Source organism: Diadema setosum, chromosome 9 (assembly GCF_964275005.1).
Source record: "Diadema setosum chromosome 9, eeDiaSeto1, whole genome shotgun sequence".
In the NCBI taxonomy this organism is placed as follows: domain Eukaryota; kingdom Metazoa; phylum Echinodermata; class Echinoidea; order Diadematoida; family Diadematidae; genus Diadema; species Diadema setosum.
In genome coordinates, this window is record NC_092693.1 from 8,499,389 (window position 1) to 8,516,874 (window position 17,486).

Consider the following 17,486-nt stretch of genomic DNA (forward strand, 5'->3'; position numbering starts at 1 on the left):
GTAGAAAAACACAACTGTCTCTGACAACATTTTCCATGACATACAGAATATGTTTTAGATCTCATGTATCTATTTATGTGTAAAGTAGAAAAAATGGACTGTGAACAATCTTAAGTATATTTCATTCACTATCATTCTATGACTAACTTCTAACTTCTCTCATAATTGCTTTCATTCGTTAAGAATGGACATGGCTTTACCTGAACTCACTGGGAAAAAAAAAAACACTATTGGAGGACTGACAGACAGTGTAAAAGATGTCAACAATGGCTTTTCCAATATACCTGTGCCTTGCCAAGGCTCTGACAGTGATAGTTAACGTGCTGTGAGACAACAACGTGTGTTACCATTCTACGAAAGTACAACCAAGCAGTGCAGAAATGAGAATGAAGAGGAGAACTTGACGATGTGACCTGCAGAACTGAAAAGTGCATAGAACTGGGCCTCAACACAATCAATAGATAAGCATTTGTGAGAACAAAGTAATTGAAAATGTCACTGCCCCCAAGGGAAAAGAATGAAAGTGATTCAGAAGCACTTTTTGAAACAATTCCAAAGTCCCTTTGCTTGTGGGTTATTGGCTCTTTCAGCTTTCATCCATTTATGCTTGCACTTAATTAGTGTTTGTTTACTACTTTGTAATGCTTGTTGTTGTTGTTGTTTTGGGGGTGGTGATGGAGAAGGGGACTAGAAAGTTACAGTCATCACTTGTTCATGGGTGAAAATATTATTCGAGTGTATTGAATGGGAAAGCCCTATGTGCTACCTTATTCAGAGTCTTGCATTTGAGCTGTATAAATTGATGTCAGCCTGTGTAATTATTCAAAAAATATCAAATAAGGCCTACACTGTATGTGCACTAAATACTTTTAAGCTGGTGGGTATCGTTTGTTGCATGAGGATGTACGATGTATGCAATGTCTGTCTCTCTAGTATTAATGCTTTGTCTTCTTTGCTGCTGTATTACTGCAAGGGATGGCTGTGAGTGTGCACAATAAATGCCGACAAACTCTCATGATGTCATATCATTGCAATTCAGCAATTAAAAAAAAAATGCATCTCAGCAGCAGCGTCACTATGGAATTGGGATATAGGCCCACCATTTAGAAGATGCAAGGACGGCCCCTCTAACTCACGGAATGAATTAACAGTCTGAGCTCTTTCTTTTTCGCACAGAGGTGAACGTCATTATCGCAGATAACCAAACCGCTAATGATGTCCCCTCCAAGTTTATCAGGGTTTACACAATGTGGGAAGGTCAGGGGAAGGTAGCTTCTTCTACAGCATTTAATTTGTTACGATGGGAAAAGAAACTTGGGAGCACGGATACTAAGGCATTGTGGGTCAAGAGGAAATGTAAACTTTGGGTCTCTACAGGTGCTACAAAGAGACAGGCAGAATCAGGGCCAAATCAGTGCTGTATGTGACATACATTTTGTAGTATTCTTATTTCAACAAAGGTACCAGAAAATCACAACAGTTCAATCTTTAATCATTCTAATTAATGCACAGCTAGAAAACCTATTCTTCTACCACATGTTCATGTCTACTTCAAAGAGAAAAAAAAAAGCAGTAAAACATTGGATAACTTGTTAATTGAAAACCCAAATTGCTAATGGGATTTAACATGGAATGTTATGTCTCGTGCTTGTCTGGTTGTATACATGGACATCATAAAAAAATCTCTTCTCACGACCTTCGTCAGTGGGGACATCAGAGATAGTTCCGGACCGACACAAATCGGTGCGTAACAGTGAAGAATGAAGGCCCATGTGATCATGCGACCTTATTGCAGACATTCACATCCCCTGCAACACCTGGGAAGCGCATCAAAACATGGTTTCCACGAGGGGACCTTAATGACTCATCAGTCATTTACAGATATGTTCGGCAGTTTACACGAGTCAGCAGAACGACATCCTATCTCAACACCAACACATATCAGGGCACATGGATCGACACATGTGGACTATAGGCCTGAGCAATATCAGATCATCCAGGGCACTCACTGGTTTGATGTAAATTGATGAGAAAGAAAACTAGAAGCGGCAGGTTAATTACTCGGCAGCAAATTACCTATCACCCCTTTGCAGTTTACATTTCACACTAAACGTGCAATTAATTATGGCTGATTGTACAGTTTGGAGTATTCATATAAAAAGAATTCAAAATAAAAATGAAAAAAAAAGGAAATCTCTACAGTCTATTGTTTCTCCTTCTCCTGCACATAAATACAAATTACTGAACGTCTATGACAGAAAACTAGAGGTCCAACAAGCCTAAAGTAGAAACAATTTGTATCACAGATGGTTATGAGACATTACCTGGCACCAGCAATTAACCCGTTGAGGACGAGCATCCAGCATACTCGGGCAAGCGTCTATGAGAAATGCGTGTTGTAACAAAATTAAACCGTCCTCAACAGGTTAATATAAACATTCAATGGTCACAAATTGGGAAATATTTTGTTGTTGTTGTTGCTGTTGTTGAATTCATATTTTCTTTGACATGCGAAGATATTCTTTTTGCCTATAATTCCACAAGATGGTAGCCCTGAAACAAAGTGTCACTCACAAAAAAAAAATAAATAAAAAATGAGCTGGATTTTACCTTGTTTGATTACCAAATTAGTGCAATGTCATAGCCGTGTTCTGAATATCAGAAGTGTTCTCAAGGCCTCTGCACTAAAATGTTTGATCAGAAATGGTGCATCATGTCAATGCTGTATTTTGAATTCTATGCTTATCCACAAAAGGGGCACAGACAATGCACTCTGTCTCACTAATTTGGTGACATAAAGGTGGGAGAGGAAAAGATTGGAAAAAGGGAAAGAAAAGGAAAAGAGCAAATTTGCATTCGAAAACTGCATAGGGTCATGAATTATGCTATTTACAGAGCAAACTCCAGGAAACTCTGAAATCAAATAGGCAAAACTGAATTGGCATGGTGCATTGCTGAAAAGTATGGCAAGCTTCCAGAATGCTAATTGCCCTCCCATTTCAGTATGAATACTCCCATGCGGTAGACCATAATTACTACATTTGTAATGTATCAGAAACTCAAACATCTTTATTAGTTTAGTGTCATGCTTAATGAATGATCTGAGCCCTTTCAGATTGTGCAGAACGCTTGTTTGAAAACGTGTTTAGAAACACATATCATGCTAATCTAATTATGAAAATACGGAAAATTCGCATAGTGCCAATTATTGAATGTTTCAAATCAGTTGATTCATTTCAGAACGTAAACTTGAATGATAATCTCCCAACCTTATTCTCAAATTATATTGACCATGTGTGATCCGGAGGTGTTAACCCCAACCAGGCATTGGCTTGAATCGGAGTATGCACTTCTGGTATGAACAGTGTAAACTTTAGAGCCAGGTTTCACCTTGGATTCACATCTGCCACGGTCTTTGCATTGAGGTACATGATCTTGAATCTCAGCGCATTAAAAGTTCCATGTTTGATGGACAGATCACAGAGTTTCTGACACAGCTGTTTCACATAGTGCAGTGTGCCATTTGCGGCCAGCAATGAGAGACTAGTTTTCAATGTATGAATACTCTGTAACTCTGGAACACATTTAGACACATGGGCCTGAATTCACGAAGGTGGTACAATCTTTGTCCATGTTTTAAACCATGGTTTAAACCATGGAAAAAGACATGGGGCGCCAAGTGTCACATGGCCTATTTTGTTACGACATCAGTCATTTCGTCGATAAAATGTTCATTTCATTACGAAATGACTGATTTCTTAACAAAATAGGCCATGCGACACTTGGCGCCCCATACAAAACTACAGTCCATGGTTTAAGCCATGGACAAAGATTGTACCACCTTTGTGAATTTGGGCCATAATGTTTCAAAAACACAAGTACACCATATAAACTAGTTATTTGGTGTCAGCATGAAACCCCCAACTCACTTGTTCAATGTCATGCTTAATGTATACACGATTTCATCCAGCATCATACAAGCAAATTTGACTACAATCTATCAAACAGGCATACATACATGTACATTAGGTGCTGCTGTCCTAATTCTATAGCACGCTCCATTTAATCATCCTCCTGTACCTAAATACGGCTACATGTCTCGGGATACTGCCAGCCGAGAGAGCCAAAAGACTTGTCTGCAAAGTCTGAAAGGCAAAGTACAACTGTGTATTGAGGTGTCATGGGATTGTAGGGAATTGTATCTTTTAGTGACATGAAACGACTCCTTTCACTTCCCTCACAGGATATTGCTCACTGCAAATCATGAGTTCTCATACTTCTCTGAGTTAACAAACAACTTTTACAATTCCCATAGTGGCCTTTGGTGATGCTACACTTAGCATACACCTGAATCAGTTGAGACTACTGGCTGCTCATATCTTCATAATTACACTTCAAATGGTTTTCACTGGTACTTGGCACATGTGCACATAATACAAATTGAATGCATACTCACGTATCAAGAGTGCCATGATCCTGCAAATTTGCATAATGTGCAATATTTGGATACTATGCTTGGGTGCCAAAGTTTATGTGTATTTGTAAATCGCTGTGTAGGTTTTCACAAAAATCTCATTTACAGTCCAGGTTTCATGGTACACACTATGAGGATCATTTACATTTGTAAAAACCTGCTTTAAAAAAAGAAAAAAAAAAAGGTAATTTGATCTGCCATTTACACAAAGGCTTACTGGTAGCAACACCCGTATATAAAACCCTCAAGTTTTTTTTTCCATTAAAACATTCAGGTTTCGAGGTTCGTAATACAAATGAGCTACACACTGACCGATTTGTCATACAGGAGCAGATACTTCCTGCAAAGATGAGCAGAATATTATAAATAATTTAAGCAAACACAGTTATTTTGTGTGCTTAAATGTGCAGTTATGCAAATACCCAAAGACAGCAGAATTTTTGCTGCGATTGGGAAGCAAGCCTTTTAATTTGTTAGGGTTTTCTTTTATGGAAAGCACACTTTGATTTTGGTTTTGAGTTTGCAATGTGTACAGGTATGTACCAAGTAACTTCCTATTTTAAAACAACAACAAATGGACTTTGAGAAAAACTGGGGCATTTTGCTGCCTATGCAAATACTTGTCATACATACATTCTTTATTCCCTCTCTCTCTCTCACTGTCACTTTGACAATTCATGTCCATGAGAAATTTTGACACTGGTGGTCACAAGATAGCCTTCGATCCTAAAATAAGTTTGGAATTTAGATTATCAAAGCATTTTGGCACTATCCTATAGGCCTGTACCGCAACTATGTGGATTCACTCAAGGTCAATGACATGTTCACGTTTCACTTTCTCTTTTTCACCAAGGGGAAAGACCACTGTCATCGTACATCATTCATGGATACTAGGTAGGCCCACATGTATTAAGTGACACCTTTCACCTCACGGATAACTTCTTTAAAGAATGCACAGGAAGTACAAAGGTGCATCATAGAACGAGCAGCTAGCGCCATCACGGATGCATCCATTCACAAATACACGCATGAAAGTAAAACACTCCTTTCATACATAAACTGATAGTCATAAAAAGAATAGTCACACCACGGCACCGTTTCATGACAGTTTTGTCAGCTCTTACAAAGTTGTCAGTCTCTGACGATTTCAGTAAAATCTCTGGTTTTGATTTGGCTGAGAAACTCCGGTCACTGACTGAATACTATGGTAACTGTCACAGAATGACAACTTGTCAGGTCTGACAACTTTCATGAAGCGGCCGGTGCCCAGGTGTATCATATCACACATACTCATGGCAAATTATCAGGGACAACCTTATGGTACCTTAACGTGAACTCACTTCATTGTTGATAGAAAATATGTGGAAACTTTGCTCAGGTGGTCTGTGTACTTCATATCTACTTTCTCTTTACTCTTTCCATATTTTCTAAGATATAAGGATGAAAAAAAAAGAGAGACTATTAGCGCACATGAACATCATGATTCAGTCATGATTGCCAAGAAATACCGCACTCCCACACATCTCCAAGCCACAATCCCAATGTCTGGAGACAGGTTTGGCGAGTAAGGCAAGCTAAAATTGCAAATATGTGTACTATGTCACCTCTGTGGCACGAAAGCTGCAACGCTCTTCAGTCGGAAGGTGGAGGAAGATCTCTGCTCAAAGTCACTTTAAAAAAAAAAAAAAAAATATTGGCAAATCAGTTTGCCCAAGAATGAGCTTTCTTGAAATCTATACAACCACAATAATATCAACAATACTACACGGGTAAACATGGATACATGACTATTTGAGGTGGTTCACCTGAGGCTATTCTAGACATACCTCGCCAAACCGGAAGTGGTTAAAGATAATAAAAAGTTTTGGTACCTCAAAATTTCCCTGAATTTCCGTGTTTCAGGTTAAAGTACCTTTCATATAACTAACACTGTGAGACTTACTCGCTCCAAAGTGCTCTCATTTCTTAGTAATCATGCAATTAACTGCGACCAGCAGCCCCATACGCATAGCGTAATGGGGCTTCGCATATATCGTCGGTTGAGAATAATAAGGGCGTTAATTTGCCTCTAAATCCATAGTGTTCGGGACAACTTAACGCCCTTCTCATTCTCAACAGACGATATTATCTTTAACACTATAATAGTATTTGACTAAAATAAGACACTTTACTAAGTTTTATTGACATCTTTCATCTACGTGCCCCTACATAATCAGAATTGGGTTGGGTAGGGTTGACAAGAATTGTTGTAATTGGCAGAATACTTTATTAGTATTTGTATATTTTATTGGCAGTAATAATCATATATCAGTAATTTCTTGGGGAGAATGGTCCCGCAAAGGAAATAACATTGAAATCATCCCATTTTATTATGGCATGTCTGTATAGCGGCATTTTTTTTTCTTTGCTGAGCTTTTGGGTGCTTAATTGGCTAGCAACTTCTCATACATTAAAAGTCCAGGATGTGAGGAAAATTTTGTTTTTGCTTCTTTTCTTCTTTTTTTTTTTTTTTTTTTTTTTTTTTTTTTGTCGTTGCGTCAATGTGAACACCAGTGGGCACAACTTCGGCTGAACGGGGCACATACGTGAGATTTGCACAAACATGGCTGTTGTCAATCTTCACTTTAGGGGGTCCAACATTTCATGGGGGGAAGTTTTGATACTGTGGTCCTCCTCGGAGCAGTCCTCTTGTTTCTCCCGCAGGCTTCCGAGTCATGAGTTTCACTTCAGACTTCGCTCTCTTCTCAAGTCTTCAACCCGCACACACACACATGCAAGTTTTTCTTCCTTGCAACCATCTGGTGATTTTATTCCCTGATACCCCTTTCAGGTAATCGCGGTTCAATTATCCGCATCCAAATAATGCGGATGAAGTAGTCAAAATCGCGTTCATATATCCCATGAAGTGCGCACTACTTTTACGAGCACCCGTTCATGTAATGGTGCGAAGGACGGAGTTATTTGTCATGGTTACGGCGCACGCCTCTATAATGACGTAATGTTTCCGGTGAATATCCTCACGTGTATGCACACCTCTCGCGCGCTCAAGCTCAGCAATCAGCGGTTGTGCGGGAAATCGAGTGACCTTTGACCGAACTGTGGAATGTTAGTGCGGATAAGTCGTAAAACGCGTTCATGTATTCTCGATCTACTCCTCATGCTGCAATTATGCGCATAATAGCAGCATCAAAATAATGCGCACTTTTCTACTCTTCTCCCGTTCATGTAATCGAAATTTTACGACTTAGTGCTCCTATTATCCGCATCCACGATTACCTGAAAGGGGTATTAGTAACTTTCACATAAAATTGCCAAGGAGAGTGATTACATATAAGTACTTCAACAAGAAGTGCAGAGTTTCAAAACTGCATTTTCTTTCTTTATGATCGTGATGCATTGCAAGCACTCCTCAAAATGATTCCCAAATCTCCTTCATATTAAAGGGGAGAGAGAGAAAAAGAGAAAGAGAAGTCTGCATCATCCTTTGGAGCAGAGACAATATCAAAGGTCAAAAACTCAAGAATAATACACTGTCAATGCTCAAATCCGAGGATGATGAAACATTACAAACAGCTAGTAGCTTATATTCAGCAACACACATGTGCGGATGTCATTCTCTGTCATATTTCCTCACACTAAACACATTAGTGTCCTGATCCAGAATCTTCAAAGGCAGCAAAAATGAATGAAGGTGCCACAATGGAGGATGCGTTGTTTCACAATCATCACCTTTCACCAGCTCTTGGCTGATAGCCCACTTCCACAACTTGGCTCCCTGTAACAAATCACTGGAGTCTATAGATGTACAAGGAGCTACTGGGTGAGCTCACCTAGTAGCTTGCCTTGTACCTCCTTGGTAGATACAAAACAGACTTTGCAGAACAACAATGGGACAAACTTGCTATTCTGTTCTAGTCATCAGCATCATATTGATGAAGAAATTATCAGCTTCTGTTGTTACATTTTTGGGGGGTTTATCAGGGGGGTGGCAGGGAGATCTTCCCTCCCCCAAGTGTCTCTGGACGCATCATGAAGCTACTAGTAATTTTGTAGGGCTGTTTGCAAACGGAAGAATGCATAATTCTCATGACAGTTTGTTTTGTTCAGTAGGTCCATCATCCCCACATGAAAGCTTTGAAATTACCCTACCTCCTGGGTCTACTTATGGAGGAGGTTACGTAATAGCTGCCCACGCTTCCCCTCTTGGCAGTGAAATGGATACTTTGGATATGTGATCATTGCACATGATGAAGCCAGGTTCCACTTTGGGGGGAGGGGGTGAAACACAGAAACAACGCACAGATTACAACTCAAAAAAACAATTGGCCTTACACAGATTCCTCTCAGATTAAAAAACTGTCTTCATTTGCTTGTCACAATAATGACTTCACAACTTGAAATGTATCCAAAATTTTGCAACAGACACAATTAACAGATGTGAAATGTATTTTTACATCTAGCACACGAGTCCTGGAGTTCCACAGAATGCTATTTCGTTTCTAATCAATTTCCACCTAGGAAGCTATGCAGACACCAAAACATTCCAATAATGCAGCATATATTTTGCTTAACAACACTGTCCATTTATGAATAATACCATATAGGTTCTCCCAGCATCAAGGAGGGGTAGATTTTGCTCCACAGGAGGAATTCCCACAATCAACCATGCACATTGTGCTAGAGGCTATCAAAATGGGGATTACAAATTACCTAGGCAGGGTTTTCTATCAAACCCATTTCACCACCTTTGCCACAAACTTCTGATGGAGGGGGGGGGGGGAGTGGTCGATATTAGTCACAGGTAAGAAAGACAGAGAGAGAGAGAAAGACCTTTCACTCAGGCAGACTTATATTTGTAATGGGACTACTATCTTCAGTGAATTGTGTGGCAGCTAGCCTTTGCCAAGGCCCACTCACTGTATGGTGGTGAGCAAATGGGGGCGAATGGAGCGAGCTAAGCAAGTTGGACAGCGTGAGGGCCTTTTGAGATCCGACTTACATCTTTATGTCAGCCCTTTGAATTACCAATTTTTGCTCCCCGAATTAGAGAGCGAAAATCGACCACTCTGTGTGTCTATCTGTCCGAGCGTAATTTGCATACGGTGACTGCACACCAAAGACCTCCACGAATGGTCAGTGTTACATGCAGCCAGAGGACATGGGGAGTGCGCCATTCCATTGGTCAACCAGAACCTGTTAATATAACTATTCAGTACAGTTCATGTGTCATGAATAATAATGTGTGAAGCAGATCTCAAAAGGCCCTCGCGTGATCACGCTCAGCTGGGCTCACTTCGCTTGCCCGTTGTAGCCATCATACAGCGAGAGGGCCTTGACAAAAGGCTACATGGCAGCAGACAGACAGTGTGATGCTGTCTGTCTAGTGGGCCTCATGATTGTCAGTTGCTGCATCAAGCAATTAGCACCCTAGAGGAGAAGGTAAGTATTAAAGGTCCAGTTTACCTTTGGGAGCAGTGATTTCAAAAATGTTCAAGATATCACATTTGATGGATATGTGTAGGTAAGTTATATCACAAAACATCCTACCACATAACATTTTTTCAATAAAACCTAAAATTTAAGGAGATGTCACTATTTTTCTTAATAAACCATAACTGTATACGGTTTAGTCTGGAAACATTTTTATTATAACTATTGTTCACATTTTGTATATTTAACAAGACTTAACATCGATTATACTGGTTCAAATTTTTACATTGGTTGTTTCTACCTCTAACTCACATTTTAGAACTATTTTGAAGCACTAATGCTGCGTTTTTGTTTCATCTGCAAATAGTAAATTATGCCTTTAATGGCAAGCAAAGTATGGATTATGTAATAACAACTGCTACAGTGTGGATCGTGATAGAACTACCCTACCCCAGAACACATTCACACTTTACTTGACAGAACAATACAGAGTGGAAATCCATACAGATTGGTTATTCTCACTATAGAGGGTAAGGTGGGAAGACAAAAGCACTTAGTTAGGATCGAGGTACTGTAAAAGTGGATATTTTCAAGTGAGTCAATTTTTTATGCTCAAGTTGGTTTGATGAATTTTGTGTGTTTTTCATTTGGCAGAATCAGCACATTAATTTATTTTCGAGCTACATGTAGCTTTTGGTTGAGTGAAATGCACGAAAATTTCAACACCGTGAAAATGTCTGCTTTTACAGTACTCATACCATCTACAGTAGAAGGACTGTAGGGCCTGTACTGTACACTGAATTTCATTTGCTATGAAATTTGGCCTCATGCCCGTCTTGATGTTAATCACGTTTGAATCATAATATAGGCCAACTGTTTTAAGAAGGCATCATTTTATTATCATTTTTAACGTAACTATTGATAACAAAAGAATCCCTCATGAATGTCAGTTCAGCTTCTGTTACGAATCTCACACAATTGTCAATGTGAAAGACATTGCACACATCTCACGGCATAGCATCTCTGGAAATATTACAGCTCTACACTGAATCAACTGCAGTATGATGCACAACAAAATGCAAGAGCCTTTACCTACTAGTAGGCAGAAGGAGAAGGCAAGAAACATTATGACCACAGATATCAGAAATAGGAGGGTATTATATCGAGCAATGAAAAAAATATATATTTCTGCCACTCTCCATTTTTGATCAGAGATGTCGTCGGTCTCGTGGCAGAGTGCAGTTAATGAAAGTAATGCTCTGGGACCCAAGTGCGTTCTCCCAATCAAGACAAGGACACCACAATTCCCCATCCCTGATATCTCTCATCCCCCATCCTCCAACCCCCTCACCATCCCTCCCCATCCTTCCCCTCCCCATTCTCCCCTCCCCTCCTCCTCCTTCTCCTCCTCTCTGTAAGACCTCCCCATCCCACCCCTAAACCGTAGATGCATCAGGGGGAGAGCCTGATGACGTAATCCCGGCAGTTGAGAGCCGTGTATTTATTTCCCTTGCTCGGTCAATAACATCGACAGCAATAATGTGCAGTCCATCATTGGGACGCTCTCCCCGCGCGCCCCCTCTGCATCCGTCATTCCTCTGATTAGAGGCGCTGACTGAGGCTCTACCGCTTCGACATCAATCCAATTTCCTTGTCATTGTTGTTTTCATTCTCCTCAGCCTCTGCCCGTCGTCCATGGCCCCGCACCACGACTGCACGATGCGCATCATACACATACACACACATGCCGGCTGGGGACTCACGGAGCGTGTTTATCGTTCTCCTTCGGTTGCAGAATAATGTCAGACATTTGTTTGTGGCTGCTTATTGGATTATCTCCCCCGTACACTTGTCCGTGAACATCTCTTTATACTTTTGCTCACTGCCAAATTTGCAGGACCATTGAATGCCTAACTGGAATAGCAATGAATCAATCTGGCATTGAGCACTCTACACACTAACTGGCCCATGGCATTCATAAATATTCTATATTTGTGATTTAATTTCTAAGTTCAGTCAGCACAATCAATTTTTTTTCAAATCAGCAGAGCATCACTGATTATCACTGAATTGTGCACAAGCGCAAAATTTGTTATTAATTCCCGAGGAACAAAATCAAAGAGTGGAAAAACAAAACTAGCACACCCAATAAGATATCAATGGTCATGACATATTTTTTGTAACATTACATATCCATGCATTTGCATATGAATATATTGTATTAAGCAATTATCTGAAAAACACCTGTGTTCTGTTAGTATTTACAAAAAAGAATGTCAACTTCACCCCACTTCTTCTATATTCGTTTAAGACAGGACCACTAATGAGTGAGTCAAAGATCTCACCACTACAACCTGGAGACTTCCCCAGCCTTTCCAATCAAAGCTAATTACATGTAGCATTAAAACAATGCTATTGACTGAATCCAACTGCCCCCAATCTTCATGCTGGGTTCACGCAAGGGGTACTGACCGGGAATAAATCCCTAGCTGTGCCTGGGATCCAAACCAGTCCCTACAGGAAAGCACCTGTCCCTCTGATTGTTGTATGGGCAAACTTGGGGGGGGGGGGGTAGGGATAATCATTCATAAAGTTCACAAAGGTCTTTTAAATTGGGAGAAAACTTGTTTGTACACATGTCAAGCTAATCACACATTTATTACTTTTTTTCTTTCCTGTAAAGTCTGAAAGCAAAGTTGAATTAATTCCTCTAAAGCATGTCTGTGGTATCATGTCTGGTCAACTGCCATTGGAAAGTATATTGAAATCCACTGGAAAGTATCTTCCACTTGAGATTTTGCTCCATTCAGAGGAGATGAGATATCAATTCTACGTATCTGTTGGGACACTCGGCCATTTCATCCCAGAATGATGCTCAAATGAGAGGTCAGTCCATAAAGCTGAGGGGACAAATCCCTATTCAGCTTCTTTCTCAGAATCTATTGCTTTAGATCTGATTAGCATCAGCGAGCTTACATCCCAAGGAAACACACACACAAAAAAAACACAACATACCATTATCAGAATGAAACTCTCCCCCTGTTCAGACGCAAGCCATTTTATACTAAAACTCGATAAAGAAATGACGTATTTAAAGAATCATCGTATAGCCGACAGACTGTTCAGATGCTAATTTCGACCATTCCGGAAAAACATTGTACATTGTATACATGTGCAGTTTCTCACTGAGCATGTTGTTATGGTCATGAATGACAGGTACAAGGCCACCTTTTGCGCGAGCTCCCATTAAGCCTCGCGCTAGCTCCCATTAAGCCCCGCCCAGTTATACTGTTCTGTGGTCGGCATACGTTCAGACGCACAATGGACATGATAGAATGCTGATTCGTTATCAAGTTCTAGTTCCAAACGATGCCCTGACCGTCATTTTGCTATATGTCGTTTTGTTTGTCAGCGTTCAGCCGTATAAATTCATCGTATTGCTATGCTGTTTTGGTATAGCTATACCATTCTAGTATAATTTTTTTGCATCTGAACACCCTGTAAATCTGCAATGGTTGACATCTAAGATGTTACAACATATCTAGTCTCAATTCAAGATACACGACAAAGAGCACAGTAACTGGGGACTTCATTGAAATGTTGAACAAATGTATCTATGCATTTATCCAGTGTAGATGAACATAAATCACATTCTCAGGGATCAAAAAAAAATTTTAAAATGGCTACCGAGCAAAATTTCAGACGGAATTGTGCGTCTTTCAGTCTCTTTCATCTTAGAAGTACAAAGGTAATTTTGATCACTCCAAACACCTACAACAAACAGATAAGAAACACATAAGAAGAAAGCTGTGCACTCTCGTATTAAAGGAAACCTTGAGATGGTCCGCTTAAAAGGGGGGCAACGACCTCCCCTTTATCAAATCAAAGGCACAATCCACTGAAAGGAGCTCTAACCAACACAGGACTTGAAAGACTCATGCCTGACCATCACAATAGTCTTCACCACATACTAACTCATTTATGGGTAATATGTGCTGGTTTCCACTCGCCCTATCAGAAGATGGTCAGTAACGGGTTGAGCATCTCACGGGAAGTTAAGCAAATCTAAAAGGGATCATTAATCAACAGTCACTTGTTCCCCATTTGCTCGCTGAAAGGACCCATCTGAGGTTGACTCCGTGCCAGAATGAATCTCAACAAGCATTGCCAACTCATTTTTTTTCTTTCTTTCTTTCGACATGCCATTTCATCGAAATTGGAACAGAAAAATTGTATCAAAAAAGGACTTCAATCTGGCTGGAGCACCTGACAATGACAAAATGGACAAGGTGAAACCGAGCTCTTCTCCACATAATAAGATTAATTAGATCATAGGCAGCCTCTCCCTTCGAATAATTTTCGTGATTTATTACAATGCTATGTCGTTCGATCTTACCACGCTTGCTCCATAATCTGGCTAAATTGAGGAACAGGGGCATCACTTTGCTGCCAAATTTTTGCACCGCACCAGACCTGAGACGTGCATTTGCGGCATTTAATGGAGGTGCACTCCGTCAGATAGACCTCCGATATCTGATGGCAATATGATTCCCATCGCTTCCACTATTTTTCACTTGACAATCATTAAACACGGAAACTCCCATGATGTCTTAAGGCCACAGAGAGAGAAAGGGGACCACAAAAGCTCCGAAAAGTGCAGTACTCTTCACGCGAGCAGACGTACGTTCTGCCAGAGTGCCTCTTGACTGAGTTAAGTGTACTCAATTGACAGAAGTGCATACATGTCGCTCCCTTGTATGCCGCATACAATTATATATATACCAAACATGCAAACAGCATATGCACAGAGCATAAACAGCATATAATATTTGCACCTGCAGTCATGAGAAATGATAGTGGTGCTTGCAGATAATTCCATATTTTCTTTACTCAATATCACATGAATGACTTAGATTTGACCAAAAAGTTATAAATTATGTTTCTGTATTCCAAGAATCACTAACTTGATATGTAGTGTACACCCTTATCAATATAAATACAGAAGTTTTGTTTTGTTTTGTTTTGTTTTGTTTTCGTTTGTTTTGTTTTGCTTTTGTTTTTGTTTTTGTTTTTTGTTTTTGTTTTGTTTTGTCTCAGTAACACCCAAACAGTTAAAGAGAATTGGAGTTTGTTTCTCTGGGACATAGGAGTTTGTAATATTACCTAGTTTTATGTTATAAGATCACTCAATGACAAACGGCAACTTTACATGAAAGCATAGGTAGAGACAGCGAGGCCATTGGCTGTACAACTGTGCACACCGAGGCCAAACATTACCTCTTCATTCTCCACTTGAATTAACCCGTTGAGGACGGGCTGATTTTGCCACAACATGAATTTCCCATAGACACTTGCCCGAGTATACTTGGGAATCATCCTCAATGGATATATAAGTATTGAATGAGACATTAAAGCGGGTGTGGGCATCCATTACTCATGCGCAATTGGTTTAATTGCATGGGGTCAAGACGTGACACAAAAAAGATACAGGTCCATGACAGTTTCAAGAACTGTAGAGTCCACGTTGCCACAGCCTTAGATAAGTGCTGGTATATGAAGTGAACATAATGGACTGTGAGTTGGAACCCTTAATTACTTAATTACCAGCCCAAGCGGGTACATGGCAGAGACATGATGTCACCTTGTGTCATGATCTGCATTTTTTTGTGGGATGATTCTGTGATCTAGTTGAGTTTTATAGTTAAAGGAAAATTTCAATGAAATATAAAACATGTGGATCAAGAGAATGAAGCTATATCAGCAGAACACATCAGTGAAAGTTTGAGGAAAATTGAACAATCCCTTCCAAAGTTACTAATTTTTTAAGTTTCAGTGTGATGTCAAATGCATTGAACGACAAAGAAAGTAGAAAATTCAACATATTTGTACTTTTCGTGTATATGAATTGCCTCTTTCAGAAGGCGGGGGAATGATATTACTCTTAACAACAAGTCAAAGGAATGTTTTTTAATGACATTTTGTGGAATTCTCTTTTTGACAGATCTGCTATATTTGTACAATCTAGCACACCATCACTTCAGGCCATTACAGCATGGTTTTTGTGTAGATAGCACTCATTTTATCAAAGCATGGATGGATGGATCAATATCTAGCCAGCAAGGAAGTGAGTGTTGTGAATTACCAAAACACCAATTATGATGCCCCTCCTCCATCCTGATGGACTCCAGTTTGAGATGTCAAAATGCAAAGTGGGTACTTCATCCTCCGGAAAACGGCACTGCGAATACCAGGGGCCACTAACTGAGGTCTGCAGGTGTAAAATGTCTCCAAACTTGATCAACTTCTTCTTTTTTCCGATACCAAGTACTAAGACCAGAAGACTGACACTTGATTATATTGCCCTGAATAGGAAGTAAACATCCATGGCAGCCTGCATACAGTTAATGGCTCTCATTCCAGAGATAGAACATGATTTCTTCCAAACCTGAAAAATATCCCATCTACCCCTCCCCCCTTTCCCCCTTCCCCTCTGGGGTCTTTAAGGACAAGTTCACCTTCATACACATGTGAATTGAGAGAGTGCAGTAACATGAATAGAACACATCAGTGAAAGTTTGAGGAAAATCAGGCAATCCATTCAAAATTATGAATTTTTAAAGTTTCAGTGCTACCATCACTGGATGAGAAGACTACTACAGCTTGTGATGTCATATATCGTCGGTTAAGTATGATAAGGGCGTTAAGTTGCCTTTAAACCCATAGTGTTCGGGACAACGTAACGCCCTTCTCATTCTCAACAGACGATATGTAGAACAATATAAAGAAAATATAAAGAAAATTCAACATATTTCCACTTTTCTCACATAATCAAAGAGCACTTGACTTGCTTTTTTGAGAATGCAGGGGGAATAGTATTACCCTTAACATATACATCAGTGACAAATCATGGGAATGTGTGCTTTTGTCAAAAATTAAAAAATTTGAAATTTTTGTGTAAGCTATTAATCAGAGAAGAGGTTAGCAGAGTTGTTTTACAAACCTTTACAATTCGTCTTTCATCAGGAAACTTTACTGTTACAAATGTTAATGTGTCACGCAGATGAGCTGCCTCAAAACTAATTGCAAATCATCTGAATATGTATGCATATGAAGGCATTCCTACAACCTTCATTGCATGGCAGGCACCCGAGTCGTCTTCTATTTTGGGAACTTTGCCTCTTTCTATACCCCTGTCTACTCCAGGGCAACCCTAAAATGACAGGATTTCACAGGCAAATAGCAGGAAAGTGAGCATTCATTGCAGCTTTCAGCTCCCATCATCGCTCTAACAACAGTTACGAACAGGGAGGACAGGCTTTCTTGCAAGGTTTCGGCCCCCATGAATAACAATTTGTGTGTATGTTTTCTCCTGCGCTTGCTGCAGTCTGCTGCAATGGGCTTTAGCAATGCTCGCCCCTTGATGAAGTGGAATCAGTAGAATTTGTAGCCCCCATTTACTTCTGTCGATGACTGTTAGCTCGCGCACTGAGGATGGAAGGATGGTTATTTAGTTTCTGTGGCTAGGCCTTCAGTCACAGAAGCCTCCCCATCAATAGAGGTTTTCTTCTGAATCCATAAAACG

The 17,486-nt window shown here is 40.0% G+C and overlaps 2 protein-coding genes across 2 annotated transcripts in view; one reads left to right on the forward strand and one right to left on the reverse strand.

Annotated features, from left to right (window-relative positions):
* The window catches only part of LOC140232810 (uncharacterized), a 132,107-nt gene that overhangs the window by 58,205 nt on the left and 56,416 nt on the right, over positions 1–17,486 (reverse strand). The window lies entirely within an intron of this gene.
* The window catches only part of LOC140232785 (proteasome subunit alpha type-7-like), a 93,001-nt gene continuing 81,145 nt past the window's right edge, over positions 5,631–17,486 (forward strand). Inside the window, exon 1 of the mRNA XM_072312901.1 lies at positions 5,631–5,634. The gene's annotated coding sequence lies outside the window, so the exon portion shown is untranslated. The remainder of the gene's footprint in view (positions 5,635–17,486) is intronic.